The sequence below is a fragment of the Felis catus genome, chromosome C2 (genome assembly GCF_018350175.1).
Source record: "Felis catus isolate Fca126 chromosome C2, F.catus_Fca126_mat1.0, whole genome shotgun sequence".
In the NCBI taxonomy this organism is placed as follows: Eukaryota; Metazoa; Chordata; class Mammalia; order Carnivora; family Felidae; genus Felis; species Felis catus.
Genome location: NC_058376.1, coordinates 94,417,304 through 94,434,031, shown reverse-complemented (window position 1 = coordinate 94,434,031; position 16,728 = coordinate 94,417,304).

Genomic DNA, 16,728 nt, shown 5'->3' with positions numbered 1-16,728 from the left:
ATTTTCCATAATCCCTGAAACGCTGCTGCTACACGATCGCGTGAACTCTTTCTGGGGCGGGCTGGCACCCGGCCGCAGTCTCTGGGCATCAGAGGCAGCACAGTCCCGCGAACATTCCTGGGTGCGGCTGGCACCTGGTCATCGCTCAGTGAGACCCTCCCCCCGAAGGTCTGAGAGGGTCAAAGCCGCAGTCCCTCAGAAGTGATGGGTTGGGAAACACAGCCGCATCTGAGATAAAACTCAGGAGGGAGGTGCCGCCTGGCAACGTGACGGCTTGGTCACTGACAGTATAAAAGTGGGGAGGGGACGGAAGCTGGAGACAAAAGACGGGTACGCGATTGCTGGTCGGGGAGAGCACATAGTTCTCACACTAGATACTTGTTATCTGGGTGACGCCATTTTCAACCCTCTGGCGCATGCGCATGCACATGCACACCTACAGCAATCGACCCAGTAAGCTAAGCAGCGCCATCTAGTGGAGAACGGAGCCATTACACTAAGCCCCACCCAACTGGGCCAATCTCGCTCTTCAGGAACACAAGTCTCTCCGCCGGCTTAGTTTACGGACTATTAAGTGCTTCATAGTTCGACTTCTAGGGGAAACTGATGTAATTTCAATCGTACTTCACTCTGTTTGCTGGTCTATCTATTCAATTTTTTTTCTTATTCTTGAATACAGAAAGAGAAAAACATTTATTTTCCATATCCATTAAAGATATTTTTCTTTAATTTTTTTTCCTACTATATTTTTTTACTTTTTTGTAAAATTTTCAAATTCTATTTTTTACTTCCATCATTTCATTTTATTCTATTTCATTATATTCATTTTTTCAAATTTTCAAACATTTTCCTTTTTTTCTTTCTTTTCTTTTCTTATCTTTCCCTTTTTTCTCTATTCTATCAAGCTCCTTGAAACAACCAGACCAGAATACACCTAGGATCTAGCATCCTTTATTTGGTTTTTGGGGGGTTGTTTTTAATTTTTAATTTTAATTTTTTTAATTTTAATTTTTTTTACCTTATTAATTCCTTTTCTTCCTTCAAAATGACGAAATGAAGGAATTCACCCCAAAAGAAAGAACAGGAAGTAATGACAGCCAGGTACCTAATCAACACAGATACAAGCAAGATGTCTGAACTAGAATTTAGAATCACGATAATAAGAATATAGCTGGGGTTGAAAACGGATTAGAACCCCTTTCTGCAGAGATAAAAGGTAAGTCAGGATGAAATAAAAAATGCTATAACTGAGCTGCAATCTCGAGTGGATGCCACAGTGGCAAGGATGGATGAGGCAAAAGCTATATCAGTGATATAGAGGACAAACTTATGGAGAACAATGAAGCAGAAACAAAGAGGGAGATTTAAGAATTAGAGATATCAGTGACTCATTAAAAAGGAACAATGTCAGAATCATAGGGGTCCCAAAAGACGAAGAGAGAGAAAAAGGGGTAGAAGGATTATCTGAGCAATCATAGCGGAAAACTTTCCTAACCTGGGGAAAAACACAGACATCAAAATCCAGGAAGCAAGAGGACTCCCATTAGATTCAACAAAAACCAGCCATCAACAAGGCACATTATAGTCAAATTCACAAAATACTCAGGCAAGGAAAGAATCATGAAAGCAGCAAGGGAAAAAAAGTCCTTAACCTACAAGGGAAGACAGATCAGGTTTGCTGCAGACCTATCCACAGAAACTTGGCAGGTCAGAAAGGAGTGGCAGGACGTATTCAATGTGCTGAATTGGTACTTCAGTATTAACCTTTGGTCTTTGTTATCAACAATCCTCCAATGACTGTTCAGTTAATACTTATATTCAATGCTCTCTGTTAAAATGACCAATGTGTCTCCTTCTTTTCTCTTTCTTCCTATCAGTTGGGGTTCAAGACCCTAGGGGATTATGTATTAAGAGATTGCAAAGAATTACTTTATGCAATTGTGGGGACTGGCAAGGCAAGGCTGAATACTGTAGAGCAGGCCATCAGGAATGATGGACTGGAACTGTTAGGTACAAACTCTTGTCTCTGCAGGCAGAATTTCTTCTTCCTGAGGAAAGCATCAGTTTTGCTCTTAGAGCCGTTCAACTGGTGGACTCAGGCCCAGCTAGAGTATCCAGGATAATTTCTCTTAGTGAAAGTCAACTAATTATGAAGTTTAATTATATCTACAAAATACCTTCACAGCCACATTTGGATGAATGCTTGTTCAAATAACTGGGGACTAACTAGCCATGTTGACACATAAAACTGACAATCACAGGGGCGCCTGGGTGACTCAGTCGGTTAAGTGTCAGACTCTTGGTTTCAGCTCAGGTCATGATCTCATGGTTCATGGGTTCAAGCCCCACATTGGGCTCCATGCTGGTAGTGTGGAGCCTGCTTAAGATTCTCTCCCACCATCTCTCTCTGCCCCTTCCCTGTTCTCTCTCTCTGTCTCTCTCAAAATAAATAAATAAACATTAAAAAAAAAAAAAAACACCTGACAATCACAGCCTACCTTTGACTTCCTCCAAAGCTGTGATAGAGAGCTGTATGCACTGAGATCTTCTCAAGTGTTCACGTATCTCTGCTGCTTTGCTTGAGGGTTTACAAGAGTTATGTTTCATGTGATACCTGTGAAGCAGGACTGAGCCTGCTGCTCACGGCCACAGCCTACTCACAAATGCTCTCATATTGGTGCTTCCCCTTCCCTGCCTCACTTTTCCTTCTTCTCCCCTTGTGCTTTCTGGGGTTACCCCCAGCAAATTAACTGCACCCTAGTCCATTGTGCAGGGTCCACCATTGGGGAAACACCAATTATGACAAGTAAGTATCATCATCCACTCCATTTTATGCCTTCCTGTCTCTATACCAGCCAAAATGATCTCTTAAAAATTTATTGTATCAGTACCCCTCCAACCCACTTAGAATCCTCCAATGGATTCTTAACAATTAGGACAGAATTCAACCTCTTAACTAAGATGTAAAATTTCAACCTGGCCTCCCCTTGCTGTGATTCCAATGTCATTTCCTACTATCTCCTCATTCACTTTCGGCTACGCTGGCCTTCTGCTTGCTCCTTAATCACACCAGAGTCATTCTGCCTGACACTTTGCATTTGCTATCCCCATTGCCTGAAACATTTCCACCTGTTTTCACATGGATGACTCCTTTCACCACTCAGATCTTTCTGAAATGCCACTTTCTTAGAGAGACCTTCCCTTAATCATTCTACTAACATAACATTCTTTCTTCTAAGACTTGCAAATCTATTATTCACTTCACAACCCTCTGCTTTTCTTTTAAGACTTCCGACCATCTGAAATTCTCTTCTTTTTCTTTTACTTCCTGATTGTCTGTCTCCTTTCCCTCTGCCTCCAGATATGTATTGATCACCACTGTATCCTCAGGACTGAGAATAGTGCTCAAGGCATTGAAGACCCTTGTTCAATATTTGATGAATAAATAATTATAAAAACACATATAGTTTAAAAACCTGAAAATCACTTCCGACCATGTCTATGAGTCATAGTAGGGATGACTAAGGTGGAGTAAAGGTGAACTTCACAAGCATTGGAGTAGAGGTCAAGATACTGAGAGCTCAAGGTGTTAGAAGAGCTACCTATATGGACAATGGGATGACCCTAGTTAACAGTAAAAAACAATGAAAAATCTCTATGGTTTAGGTGGGAGTGAACAGAGGATTGGTAGATGATAGGTAGAGAGTAATGAAATATAATATTAAGGTATTTGTTGTATGTGTATGTTTTTTAGGATTCTCAAAAATCCCCTCCATATCTGTTATTGTATTAATTCCAAAAGCACTCAATAATCCTATTGTTCATTTCTTATAGATTCCCTTACCATGTTTCCCATAATAGTCTCTTTCAAACATAGCACAGGGATTCACACGAAGCAAGTGCTCAATAAATATTTGTGTAGTAAAAGAAACTGAGGTTTAGAATGATTGTGTTATTTGCCCAAAGATACTGCCCAATAAAATATTGACAGAGCTAGGATTTAATATCAGCGTCCATTCTCTTAATTATTAAATAACATTGCCTTTGTCTAAAGACTGTTTTAGCAAATAGACCTGTTTTCCTTCAGAGTTACAACTGTATATGTTTTTAAAACTCCCCAAATACTTTGAGGATAAGATTCAAGAATCAAAGAGATCATTGGGATTTTTGAAAATGGGAAGGAGAAGGTCAAGAAAGGTCAGTGAAGCATTTAAACCTGGGCTGAAGTTGGTATTCTTTGTAGCCTGATAGTCTGGGGGAGTGAAAGGAAACAGCACAGTTTACAGGCTGCTTCAACTGGACTTACTCCCTCAACCTTGTGGGGTCAACTCTAAATATTTGGGAGGCCTGTTCCTTTATCTCTACCCATTATTTAGACTTTATCCAGGTCATTTAATCTCTCAGTTCTCTGCTCCATAAAGTGTGAAAAAATAACAGCTGCTCTGATCTACCATGAGCATGCCCAGCTATTCTGGGATCATATTTGGAAATGTCTTAAGCTCTCTGGAGAAGGGTAAACTATTTGATGGCATTACACTGCTCTTCTGTACATTTAGCTGGTCAATATCACACTCTAATGAATGAACGTCCTCAAGTGGTGAATGAAATAGCAGCATAGTCTATGGGGAAAATACCCACACATACAATCCAAATCATCCGAGGCCCCAATTTTTTTCCTGGTCATGACTCCTTATATCAAGTTGGAGAGATCTATTTTATCAGAGAAAGTGCAGGAGTCTTGGGTTGGGTGCATGGTCTCAGAAATCCTGAAGTAATTCTGAACGAATATCTGGATGTGGGTACATGATTTATGTTTATACGGTCTTTTACAATTTGCACAGCATTTTCACTTACTGTCTTATGTACTCTCTATTACAAGTCCTACCTTCCACAGTAAAATCAGAAGTTTAGTTTACAATGGATGTTCAACTAACATTACCTGTCTTTAATTCCTTCAAATATTTATTCCCAACTACAAATCTCTGGAGAGATCAAACAAGGCAAAAAAAAAAAAAAATCTTGCAGTTTAATGATTTTGGTGCCATTTGCCAAAGGAATAAATTGATGGTCATTTGGCTTGTGTCTGCCTTAAGTTGGACACAAATTGAGTAGTGCATACAGCCTCAAAGGAGGTTGTTAACATTCCTCATGTGCTTATTTTGGATAGGAACAAAGAGCTCTTTGAGGTCTCAGACACTCCCTCAGATACTCTGGGCACCTCAAAATAAAAGGAGTAGCCAAGATAAAAATTATGTTGAAGTAGTTTGCTTCTGTACTGAGGCCCTCAATAGTGGTAACTATACAAACTCAGGTAAGTTTCAATAATTTATTTCTCTGGCCAACATGATGGGAGAAACTCTCAGGCTGAGTGACTTTACTTTCCCTTCAGATGCTCCGTGCTCATCTGTATCTCGCTTTGGATGGTAATGGATGCATTTGTGTTGAACAGCATCTTTGCTTCAATAAATAAAAAATGGCAGGGGTAAATTTAAATTCTTTCTTTTCATTTTTCCTAATGAGAACTGAATATTTGGTTCTCTATTGTATTGCTATTATTTATGATCATTAATATTTTATTTGATGTGCATCCGTGTCTTCATGTGTAAAAAATGCAAGGGCCACAGAAGCAAAAAGAATACTTATCATTTAAGCTTTTCATATAGTATCATTTCAGAGCTGTTATAATGGCCATTTTCTGTTTGTAATACAACATTCCTTTTAGAAACCACTGTACTTGTAGCTTTCTCCGACCTATTAAAATATCAAAGAAGATGCTTCTCTCTTCTTTAACTCTCTTAACCTCTAAAAAGGCAAGGTATCTTACTAATATGTTATTTGCAAGTATATTTGAAAAATGAGGTCAAGTGAAACAGATCCCACTACTTACAAGAATAGAAAGAAGAGTTGAGGTTGCCTTCAGTGAACAAGAAATACCATGGCTTAATCAGAATTCAGGTTCCTGAATACAATGTACTTCTTTTCCAGGTATTGGAAATCTATCGTGATAGAAATCTATCATGGCAGCTTTTGACAACCGTTTAACAATTCGTATAATAGAACTCAGTGTGATTATGAAGACAAAGGCTTTGGAATTTTTGCCAGGAAGGTAATGTCCATCTTCTAGGATGCAGAGTTATCACCAAATAACCAACTCATGAAAATAATAGAGTGGGGCGCCTGGGTGACTCAGTCGGTTGAGGGTCCAACTCTTGATTTCGGCTCAGGTCATGATCTCACGAGTTTGTGATTGCAGGCCCCGCATCAGGCTCTGTGCTGACAGCATGGAGCCTGCTTGGGATTCTATCTCTCCCTCTCTCTCTCTGCCCATCCCCAGCTTGTGCATGTTCTCTCTGTCTCAAAATAAATAAATGATGGAAAAAAAAACTTTAAAAAAATAGAGCAATAACCAAATATCTACCTGGGAAAACAAGAAATCTGGTGGGAATGGGGGTGGGGAAAGGAGCATAATGGCCAATGTGTGTGGTAGCTAGCCTCTAAGATGACACCAGTAATACCTGCCTCCTGATATTCTTGCTGTGTATAGTCTTCTCCCCTACTGAATAAGACTGACTGGTGTAATCAATAGGATATTGTTGCAATGATGGCTTATGATTTCCAAGACTAGGTCATAAAAGATGTATGACTTCTGTTTTGCTCACTCTTGGATCATTCACTCTGGGGGAAGCCAGCTGCCATGTTGTGAGATCGCTCAAGCAGTCCTATGGTATGAAGATTTTCATTTCCCTCCCTTCCTCCCTCTTCCTTCCTTCCTTCCTTCCTTCCTTCCTTCCTTCCTTCCTTTCTTTCTCTCTCTCTCTCTTTCCTTTCTTTCTTTCTTTCTTTCTTTCTTTCTTTCTTTCTTTCTTTCTTTCTTTCTTTCTTTTTCTTTCTTTCTTTCTTTCCTTTCTCCCTTTCTTTCTTTCTTTCTTTCTTTCTTTCTTTCTTTCTTTCTTTCTTGCCTTCCTTCTTTCCTTCCTTCCTTTCACCTGCCTTTTTATTTAAATTCCAGTTAGTTAGCGTAATATTAGTTTCAGATATACAATTTAGTGATTCAACACTTCCATACAACACCTGGTACTCATCACGGCAAGTGCACTCTTTAATTCACATCACCTATTTAACCCATCCCCCACTCATCTCTCCTCTGATAACCATCAATTTGTTTTCTATAGTTAAGTTTCTTGGTTTGCCTGTCTCTCCCCTGCCCCACCATGATCTTTTGGTTTGTTTCTTAAATTCCACATGAGTGAAATCATGTGGTATTTGTCTTTCTCTGACTGACTTATTTTGCTTAGCATAATACTCTCTAGCTCCATCCACATTTTTGCAAATGGCATTATTTCGTTCTTTTTTATGGAAGAGTAATATTCCATTATATTTATATAGCCCTTCCTTGTTATCCATTCATCATTCAATGGACATTTGGTCTCTTTCCATAATTTTGCTATTGTTGTTAATGCTGTTATAAACATCAGGATTTATGTATCCCTTCAAATTAGTATTTTTGTATCCTTTGGGTAAATACCTAGTGGTGCAATTGCTGAACTGTAGGGTAGTTCTATATTTAACTTTTTGAGGAATCTCCATACTGTTTCCCAGAGTGGCTACATCAGTTGCATTCCCACCAACAGTATAAGAGGGTTCTCCTTTCTCCACGTTCTCACAAAAACCTCTTGTATCCTGTGTTGTTAATGCTAGCCATTCTGACTGGTGTGAGGTGATATCTCATTGCAATCTTGATTTGTATTTCCCTGATGATGAGTGACAATGACCATCTTTTCATGTGTCTGTTGGCCATCTGTATGTCTGGCCATCTGTATGTCTCCTTTAAACGTATTCATGTCTTTTGCCCATTTCTTGACTGGATTATTTGTGTTTTGGGTGTTGAGTTTGATAAGTTCTTTATATATTTTGGATACTAACTCTTTATCAGATAGGTCATTTGCAAATATCTTCTCCCATTCTGAAGGTTGCCTTTTCATTTTGTTGATGGTTTCCTTTGCTGTGTACAAGCTTTTTACTTTTATGAAGTCCCCATAGTTTATTTCTGCTTTTGTTTCTCTTGCCTCAGGAGACTATCTAGTAAGAAGTTGTTATGGTCAAGATCAAAGAGATCATTGCCTATGTTCTTCTCTAGGATTTTAATGGTTTTCTGTCTCACATTTAGGTCTTTCATCCATTTTTAACTTATTTTTGTGAATGGTGTAAGAAAGTGGTCCATTTTCATTCTTTTGCATGTCATTGTCCAGTTTTCCCGACACCATTTGTTGAAGAGACTGTCTTTTTTCCAATGGAAAAAATATCTTTCCTGCTTTGTCAAAGATCAATTGGTTGTTTAGTTGTGGATTCATTTCTGGGTTTTCTATTCTGTGTTACTGATCTAAGCATCTATTTTTGTGCCAGTACCATACTGTCTTGATCACTACAGCTTGTAATGTAACTTGAAGTCCAGAACTGTGATGCCTCCAGCTTTGCCGTTCTTTTTCAAGGTTGCCTTGGCTATTCAGTCTTTTGTGGTTCCGTACAAATCTTGGAACCACATTGTTTCCATTGTTTGTTCTAGCTCCATGAAAAATGCTGTTGGTATTTTGATAGGGATTGCATTAAATATGCAGATTCGTTTGAGTAATATAGACATTTTAACAATATTTTTTTCTTCTAATCTGAGAGCAGGGAATGTCTTTCCGTTTTTTTTTTTTTTTTTTTTTTTTTTTTGCATCATCTTCAATTTATTTCGTAAGTGTCCTATAGTTTTCAGAGTAGAGATCTTTTATCTCTTTGGTTAGATTTATTTCAAAGTATTTTATGGTTTTGAGTGCAATTGGCAATGGGATTGATTCCTTGATTTCTCTTTCTACTGCTTCATTATTAGTGTATAGAAATGCAACAGACTTCTGTACATTGATTTTGTATCCTGCGACTTTATGGAATTTGTGTATCAGTTTTAGCCATTTTTTGGTGGAGTTTCATGTTCTCTTCAAATAGTATCACGTTATCTTCAAATAGTGGAAGTTTGACTTCTTCCTTGCTGATTTGGATGCCTTTTATTTCTTTTTGTTGTCTGATTGCTGTGGCTAGGACTTCCAAACTATGTTAAATAACAGTGGTGAGTGGACATCCCTGTCTTGTTCCTAACCATAGAGGAAAGCTCTCAGTTTTTCCCCATTGAGGATATTAGCTGTGGGTATTTTGTGTTAGAGGTATGTTCCCTCTAACCCTACTTTGTTGAGGGTTTTTATCATGAATGGATGTTGTACTTTGTCCAATGCTTTTTCTGCATCTATTGAAAGGATTGTATAGCTCTTATCCTTTCTTTTATTGTTATACATCTTGTTGATTAATTTGTGAATACTGAACCACCCTTAAAGCCCAGGAAAAAATACCACTTGATCATATAATGTACTGTTGGATTTTGTTTGCTAGTATTTTATGGAGAATTTTTGCATCCATGTTCATCAGGGATCTTGACCTGTAGTTCTCTTTTTTAGTGGAGTCTTTGTCTGGTTTTGGTATCAGGGTAATGCTGGCCTCATGGAATGAACTTGGAAGTTTTCTTTCCATTTTTATATTTTGGAATAGTTTGAGAAAAATAGGTATTAACCCTTCTTTACACGTTTGGTAGAATTCACCTGGTCCTGGTCCTGAGTTTTTGATATGCTGGAAAATTTTTGATTACTGGTTCAATTTCTCTTGTTATCAGTTTTTCAAGTTTTCTATTTCTTCCTGCTTCAGTTTTGGTAGTTTTTATGCTTTAGAAGTTTATCCATTTCTTCCAGGTTGTCCAGTTTGTTGCCATATAGTTTTTAATAATATTCTTTTAAAATGTTCGAACTTATGTACTGCTGATTGTTATTTCTCCTTTCTTATTTGTGATTGTATTTATTTGGGTCCTGTTTTCTTTTTGACAAATCTGGATAGGGGTTTATCCATTGTATTAATTTTTTTTAAAGGACCAACCTTGATTTCATTGATATGTTCTATTGTTTTTTTTAGTTTCTATATCATTTATTTCTGCTCTAATTTTTATTATTTCCTTCCTCCTGCTGGCTTTAGGCTTTGTTTGTTGTTCTTTTTCCAGCTCCTTTAGGTGTAAGTTTAGATTGTTTCTTTGAGATTTTTTTTGTTTCTTAAGGTTGGCCTATAATTGCCATGTACTTCTCTTTTAGGACTGCTTTTGCTGCATTCCAAAGGTTTTGGACTGTTGTGTTTTCATTTTTATTTGTTTCCACGTATTTTTAAATTTCTTCTTTGCTTTCCTGGTTGACCCATTCATTGTTTAGTAGGATGTTGTTTAACCTCCATATATTTGTGGTCTTTCCAAATTTTTTATTGTGGTTGACTTCAAGTTTCATAGTGTTGTGTTCAGAAAATATGTGTGGTATGATCTCAGTCTTTTTGTATTTGTCAAGGGCTGATTTGTGACCTATTCTGGAGAATGTCCCATGTGCACTGGAAAAGAATACGTATTCTATTGCTTTATGATGGAATTTCCTGAATATATATGTTAAGTCCATCTGGTCCAGTGTGTCAAAGCCGCTGTTTCCTTGTTGATTTTCTGCTTAGATTATCTGTCCATTGCTGTAAGGGGGTGTTAAGATCCCCTACTATCATTGTATTATTATCAGTGAGTTCCTTTATATTTGTTATTGTTTTTATATTTTGGGGTGCATAAATATTTACAATGTTAGATCTGCTTGTTGGATTGTCCTCTTTATTATGATATAGTGACCTTTTTCATCTCTTGTTATAGTTTTTGGTTTAAAATATAGTTTGTCTGATATAAGCATTGTTACTCCATCTTTCTTTGAAGTCCATTCACATGATAAATGTTCCTCCATTCCCTCACTTTCAATTTTTTAAAAATTTTTATTTATTTTTGGGGCGCCTGGGTGGCGCAGTCGGTTAAGCATCCGACTTCAGCCAGGTCATGATCTCACGGTCTGTGAGTTCGAGCCCCGCGTCAGGCTCTGGGCTGATGGCTCAGAGCCTGGAGCCTGTTTCCGATTCTGTGTCTCCCTCTCTCTCTGCCCCTCCCCCATTCATGCTCTGTCTCTCTCTGTCTCAAAAATAAATAAATGTTGGAAAAAAAATTAAAAAAAATTTTTTTATTTATTTTTGAGAGAGAGAGAGAGACAGAGCACAAGTGGGAGAGGGGTAGAGACAGAGAGGGAGACACAGAATCCGAAGCAGGCTCCAGCCTCTGAGCTGTCAGCACAGTTGACATTTAGTCTATTTATATTTAGAGTAATTATTGATATGTATTTAGTGCCATTTTATTACTTGTTTCGTCATTGTTTCTGGAGATTTTCTCCATTCCATTCTTGACTTTGTTACTTTTGGTCTTTCTTTTCCACTCAAAGAGTCTCCTTTAATATTTCTTGCAGGGCTCATTTAGTGGTCATGAACTCACCGTTAGTTTTTGTCTGTGAAACTCTCTCTTCTTCTATTCTGAATGATAGCCTTGCTGGATAGAATACTCTTGGCTGCATATTTTTTCCCATTCAGCATGTTGAATATACCATGCCACTCTCTTCTGGCTTGTTTCTGTGGACAGATCTGCAGTTTGCCTTTTGAGTCTTCCCTTGTAAATTAGGGGCTTCTTTCATCTTGCTGCTTTTAGGATTTTTTCTTTATTACTATATTTTGCAAATTTAATTATAATATGTCTTGTTGTTGTCTGGCCTTTGTTGATTTTTTTTTTTTACTTTTGTTGATTTTGATGAGAGTTCTCTGTGCCTCCTGGGTCTGGATGTCTGTTTCCTTCCACAGATTAGGAAATTTCCTCAAATTTTCTGCCCCTTTCCCTCTCACTTCTTCTTCTGGGACTCCTATGATAAGAATGTTATCATGTTTGATGGAGTTGCTGAGTTCCCTTATTCTTGTGTTCCATAATTCTTCTTTCTCTGTTTTGTTCAGCTTCATTATTTTTCATTATTTTATCTCCCATATCATTTATTTCTCTACTTCTTCCATCCTTGTGTTCATTGCAGCAAGTCTGTTTCAAATCTTAGTTATTACATTTTTCATTTCTGACAGATTGTTTTTAACTCCTTTATCTCTGTGCTAAGGAAGTCTTGAAGTCTTCCATTCTTTTCTCAAGCGCAGCAAGTATCCCTATGATTGTTGCTTTATATTCTCCATCAGGCATATTACTTCGATCTGTTTGGCTTAGATCTCTGGCTGTGACCTTATCTTGTTGTCCCATTTGGGATGAATTCCTCCATATTGGCAATTGTCTAACCTCTGTCTTCTTCTGTGTTAGAAAAGCCTGTTATGTTTCCTGCTCCTGAGAGTAATGGCTTTATGAAGAAGAGGTCATATAGCGTCCAGGGCCTGGTGCTTCAAGGAGTGTCTCTGATGTGTGCTGCATGCACTCTGCTGCTGTGATTTTAGCTGCTCTTTCAGGCTAGTCATCTGCTAGTCTCCTTGCCTGCTGTGGGCCATGTTTGGTCCTTGGCCAGAGTGGGGTGAGTTTTAACTAGGTGTGCTCTGGTCTGCTTGTGAAATGAGACCTGATACTACTTCTACTAGAAACAAAGCCTTGCAGAAATCTCTGGTCAGGAGACGTGGTGCGGCCAGGGGTTTCTGCTGGTCTTCCGGAGAAGAGACCCACTGCGCTGGGACTGAGGCCAGCATGACCAAGAAGGGCAATCCTGCCAGAGCACAGGGTGTGGGACTTGGTGCAAGCAGGTTAGGCAGCCAGTGTCGGCACTGCGTAGCTTACCACAGGTGGTTCTGTGCTTTTGCTGAGGAGCAGGGGAGGGAAACGGCGCCAGCTAGCTCCTTTGTCCCTAGAGCGGGGTCTCCATCCTTGCTGCTCTCAGAGAAGCACTCCAAAAAGAGCGAATAATCTCCTTCCTGTGTATCCCAGGTGTTTTTCAGATTGCTGTTTCCATGCGGTCTGCCTCCGGATTTTTTGCCTGCCTTCTTTCCAGGAGCAGTGCTGTGCCTTGGGGCTCTACCCCAGCCAGGCCGCTGACTTTTAAAGCTCCAGGCTTTAGGGACATGGTGTGGCAGGGACCTGCGCTGGTCTTCCGGGGGAGCATCTTGCCACACTGGGATGGATGCGGGTTTGAAAGAGAAGGGCAGTCATGCCAGAGCACAGGGATGTGGGACTGGGAACAAGGAGGCTAGGCAGCCAGTGTCAGTCCCGGCTGCCCTCTGCAGATGGCGCTGAGGGTGGAGGGGAGGGAAATGACACCCGGCGGCTTCTTTGTCCCCAGAGAGGTGCCTCTATGAACACAACCTCCCATGGACACACTGCGAGAAGAGCCAGTAACCTCCCCACTGTATGCCCGATGTGTTTCCACATTGCCTGCCCCAGGGGGTGTTTGCCTGCCTTCTCCCAGGTGCAGTGTAGCGCCCTCAAGGTTCTAACCCGACCTAGTCCCTGACCTCTAAAACTCCAGTCTTGGAGCCCCACCTGTTTCAAGAACTCCCCCAAATCAGCCTCTCTCATTTTCCCAGCCAATGGCTTTGGGGAAATGTTCTCCTTGTGCATTCCCCTGGGTGCTCCTCTCTTGCCTTTCTCTGCGACCAGGGTTGCCTCCCCTCTACAACACCCTCCATCTCTTTCTCCCCCAAACCATGTCTCCATACTTCCTACCTTCCTTGATGCGGTTTCTTCTCTCTCTTTCGTTGTGGAGTTTGTTCTGCCAGTCTTCGGGGTGATTTCTGGGATATTCAGAATGATTGGATAGTTATCTAGTTGTGTTCATGGGATGAGAGAAGCCTAGGGTTTTCCTGCTATGGCGCCTCTGAGCTCCACCCCCTCCCAAAACACAGACCTTAAAAAGACAGGACATTGAAACAGTGATAGAAAAAGAAGAGTTGTATCCAGGGACCCCTCAGACAAATTTTGAAACAAAAAAGAGTCTGTGATAGAGCTGGGTTCTAGGCAAAAAAGCAGGTTAAGTCGCCAGGTGAAGGGAAGATGATATAAACTGCCAATCAAGAACTTCCTGATTTTCACTTCACTTTGGGGTTCCTGTGTCTTTATCTAGGGGAGTGCATTGTCATGTAAGTATTTTAAGAAGGGTTATGAAAACGAGGCTCCAGAAATGTGTGTGTGTGTGTGTGTGTGTGTGTGTGTGTGTGTGTTTTAAAGACACTTAAAAAGGACTCCTTCTGTTGTTTTTCACAAATTACCAAGTGTTTGCCTACTGAGTTATCTGGTGTAATTCTTAACTAGTCCTTTAAGCTACCATCCAGCAAGTGAATAGTCAAATATCATGGGGAAAACTATTGAATTTTAATTTTCCATGATCTTTCAAATGAGATTTTGACCTCATGTTTAAGTTCCCTTATGACAGCTTTAACTACATTTTTTTTAATGAGACTTAACAAATACTAAAGAAAAATTTAGAAATCCAGATCTTACCACAGCACATAAAACCAACTCATTCCTCTGGGTCCTCCTTGGTGCTTTCTGGATTGGCCCAAGGCATCCCATGTATCATAAGCACCCTTAGACTCAGGAGAAGAAGGTAGAGACTGCAACTTTTCAATCCACTTTTCACATAATCTGAATAATGTGCTTTGCATGGTGATTAAAGAGCATGAAAAAAGTCAGATGATCCCTGCCTTCAGGGAAGTTACATGCTTCTGAAAAAAAGGATGAAAATGACTACATCACGAAAACGCAGATGCCCCTGCGAGGGGCGCGGTTGATGCCCCACTCTAAAAGTCCTCAGCCTGTCTCTGAGGACTTCCTCATGCTGCAGCTCTGCTCCATGGGATTCTTGCTGCTTCTCCACTGGCTCTCTGACCCACAGCAGCTTGCTGAACCTGCCTGCAGGGAAGCTCCAGAAACACCGGGTTTGGGGCACCACCCGGGTAAACATTCGACCAATGAGAAGTGGAAGCTTGTGGATAAGAACCCCAGCCTCCCCAGCCTTCAGGGGTTCCAGCAGGATCAGGCCCTGCTGCCTTCAGTGGTTACTCCCTCTTTAATCCACTCTTGATTGGCTTTGCCCGTCCCTGTTTGCTTTACCCACTCTTGAGAGTGAGTTCTAAGTAAACCGGGCTACAGGTGAGCACACAGGTGCCAGGGAAGCTGCAGGAGTTGGTGGGATCACCTGAGCATTGTGTACAACCAGAAGACTTAGGAGCATTAACCTGGAGATGTGAAATGGAGAAAGGGGAGCCATAGTGATTTTAAGGAGTGACCCGTCACCTGGAAGCCAAGGAAAGCTTCAGAGAGGCCTAGTGAGATAAAGACGGAATGTGTCTTTGTCGAAAAAGACCAGTGAGATATGAAAAAAGGCAAAACTAATCTATGGTTCAAGAAGTCAAGGAATTGGTGGTGACTAGAACAGGCAGAAGGGCCCTTCCCTTTCTTGATTTGGGTGCTGCTGAGCTGTGTACGTTAAGTTCGTGAAGAAACATCAAGCTGCCTATTTATCACATAGGCACTTCCTGTAGGTATGTTATATCGTAATAAAAAGTGTAAAAGAACCATAGGTAGGTCACTTTAGGTAGAGGGGCTGGAAACCAGACGGCAGTGGGTCGTAGAGCAACTACAATGTGAAAAAGGAAAAACAGAATACCCCGAAGAAGCTTGGCTATCAATTGTCTATTGCTGGGTCACAAACTATCCCAAAACTTAGGGGCTTATGACAGTGACTGTTTTACTTGCTTATAATTCTGTGGGTCAGCCATTTTGGCTGGGCTCAGCTGAGTAGTTCTTCTGCTTGTTTCCTTGGTGGTTTGACTGGGTCGGGGTGATCTAGCCCGGCCTCACCCCCATGTCAGGTAGTTGGTGCTGGCTGTAATCTGGTCCTCTCTCTTGGCTTGGTCTCTCCTCACTTGGTGACAGCATTTTAGAAGGATAAGAGTGGAAGCTATAGTCTTCCTGGGGCATAGGCTTGAATGTTGCACAGTGTCACTGCTGCCGTGTTCTATTGGTCAAAGCAAATCATAAGCCCAGCCCTGGTTAAACAATAGGGAATGGTGGGGACAATGGGGACCTAGACAGCACATGCCTCGTCTGAAGGGGACAGCTGTTTGGCACCAACAAGATTGGATGCCATGTGGCCCACTGTTCCTAGATATTCTGATTTTGCCTGAAAGTCAGAAACCTAAAACGTTCTGTGAAATCTCTCAATTTTTATGCATAGCAACTAATTCACAATCTTAAACAACATTATGTGGTCCAAATAAATATGCCCATGAGCTTGATGCAGCCTGTGAGCCTTGAGCTTATAACCTCTGCCTTGGATTATTGCAAGATTTAGACTAGGAAAGACCATCATTCTCCAAATAAAAGTGGAAACAGATTTAAGAAATCTACACTCTCTCTTTGGCCTGTAGGGCATCAGTTCATAACTTTTGGTTTATTTCTGCCATGTAGGAGACCAACAATGCAAGCATGATAGGAATTTGGGGAAAGCCACCCATTATTTCCTCCCCTTAGACATCTCTCTCTGCCCTCCCTCCAGCTTAGAACTTCCACTTAGAGATTAGTATTATTTTTATTTATTTTATCTATTTTATTTTTTTCTGGGTTTATTTATCTATTTTTTATTTTTTTAAATATAATTTATTGTCAAGTTGGCTAACATACGGTGTATACAGTGTGCTCTTGGTTTTGGGGGTAAATTCCATGATTCATCACTTACATACAACACCCAGTGCTCATCCCAACAAGTCCCTCCTCAATGTCCATCACCCATTTTCCTCTCTCTCCCCCGCCCCCATCAACCCTCAGTTTGTTCTCTGTATTTAAGT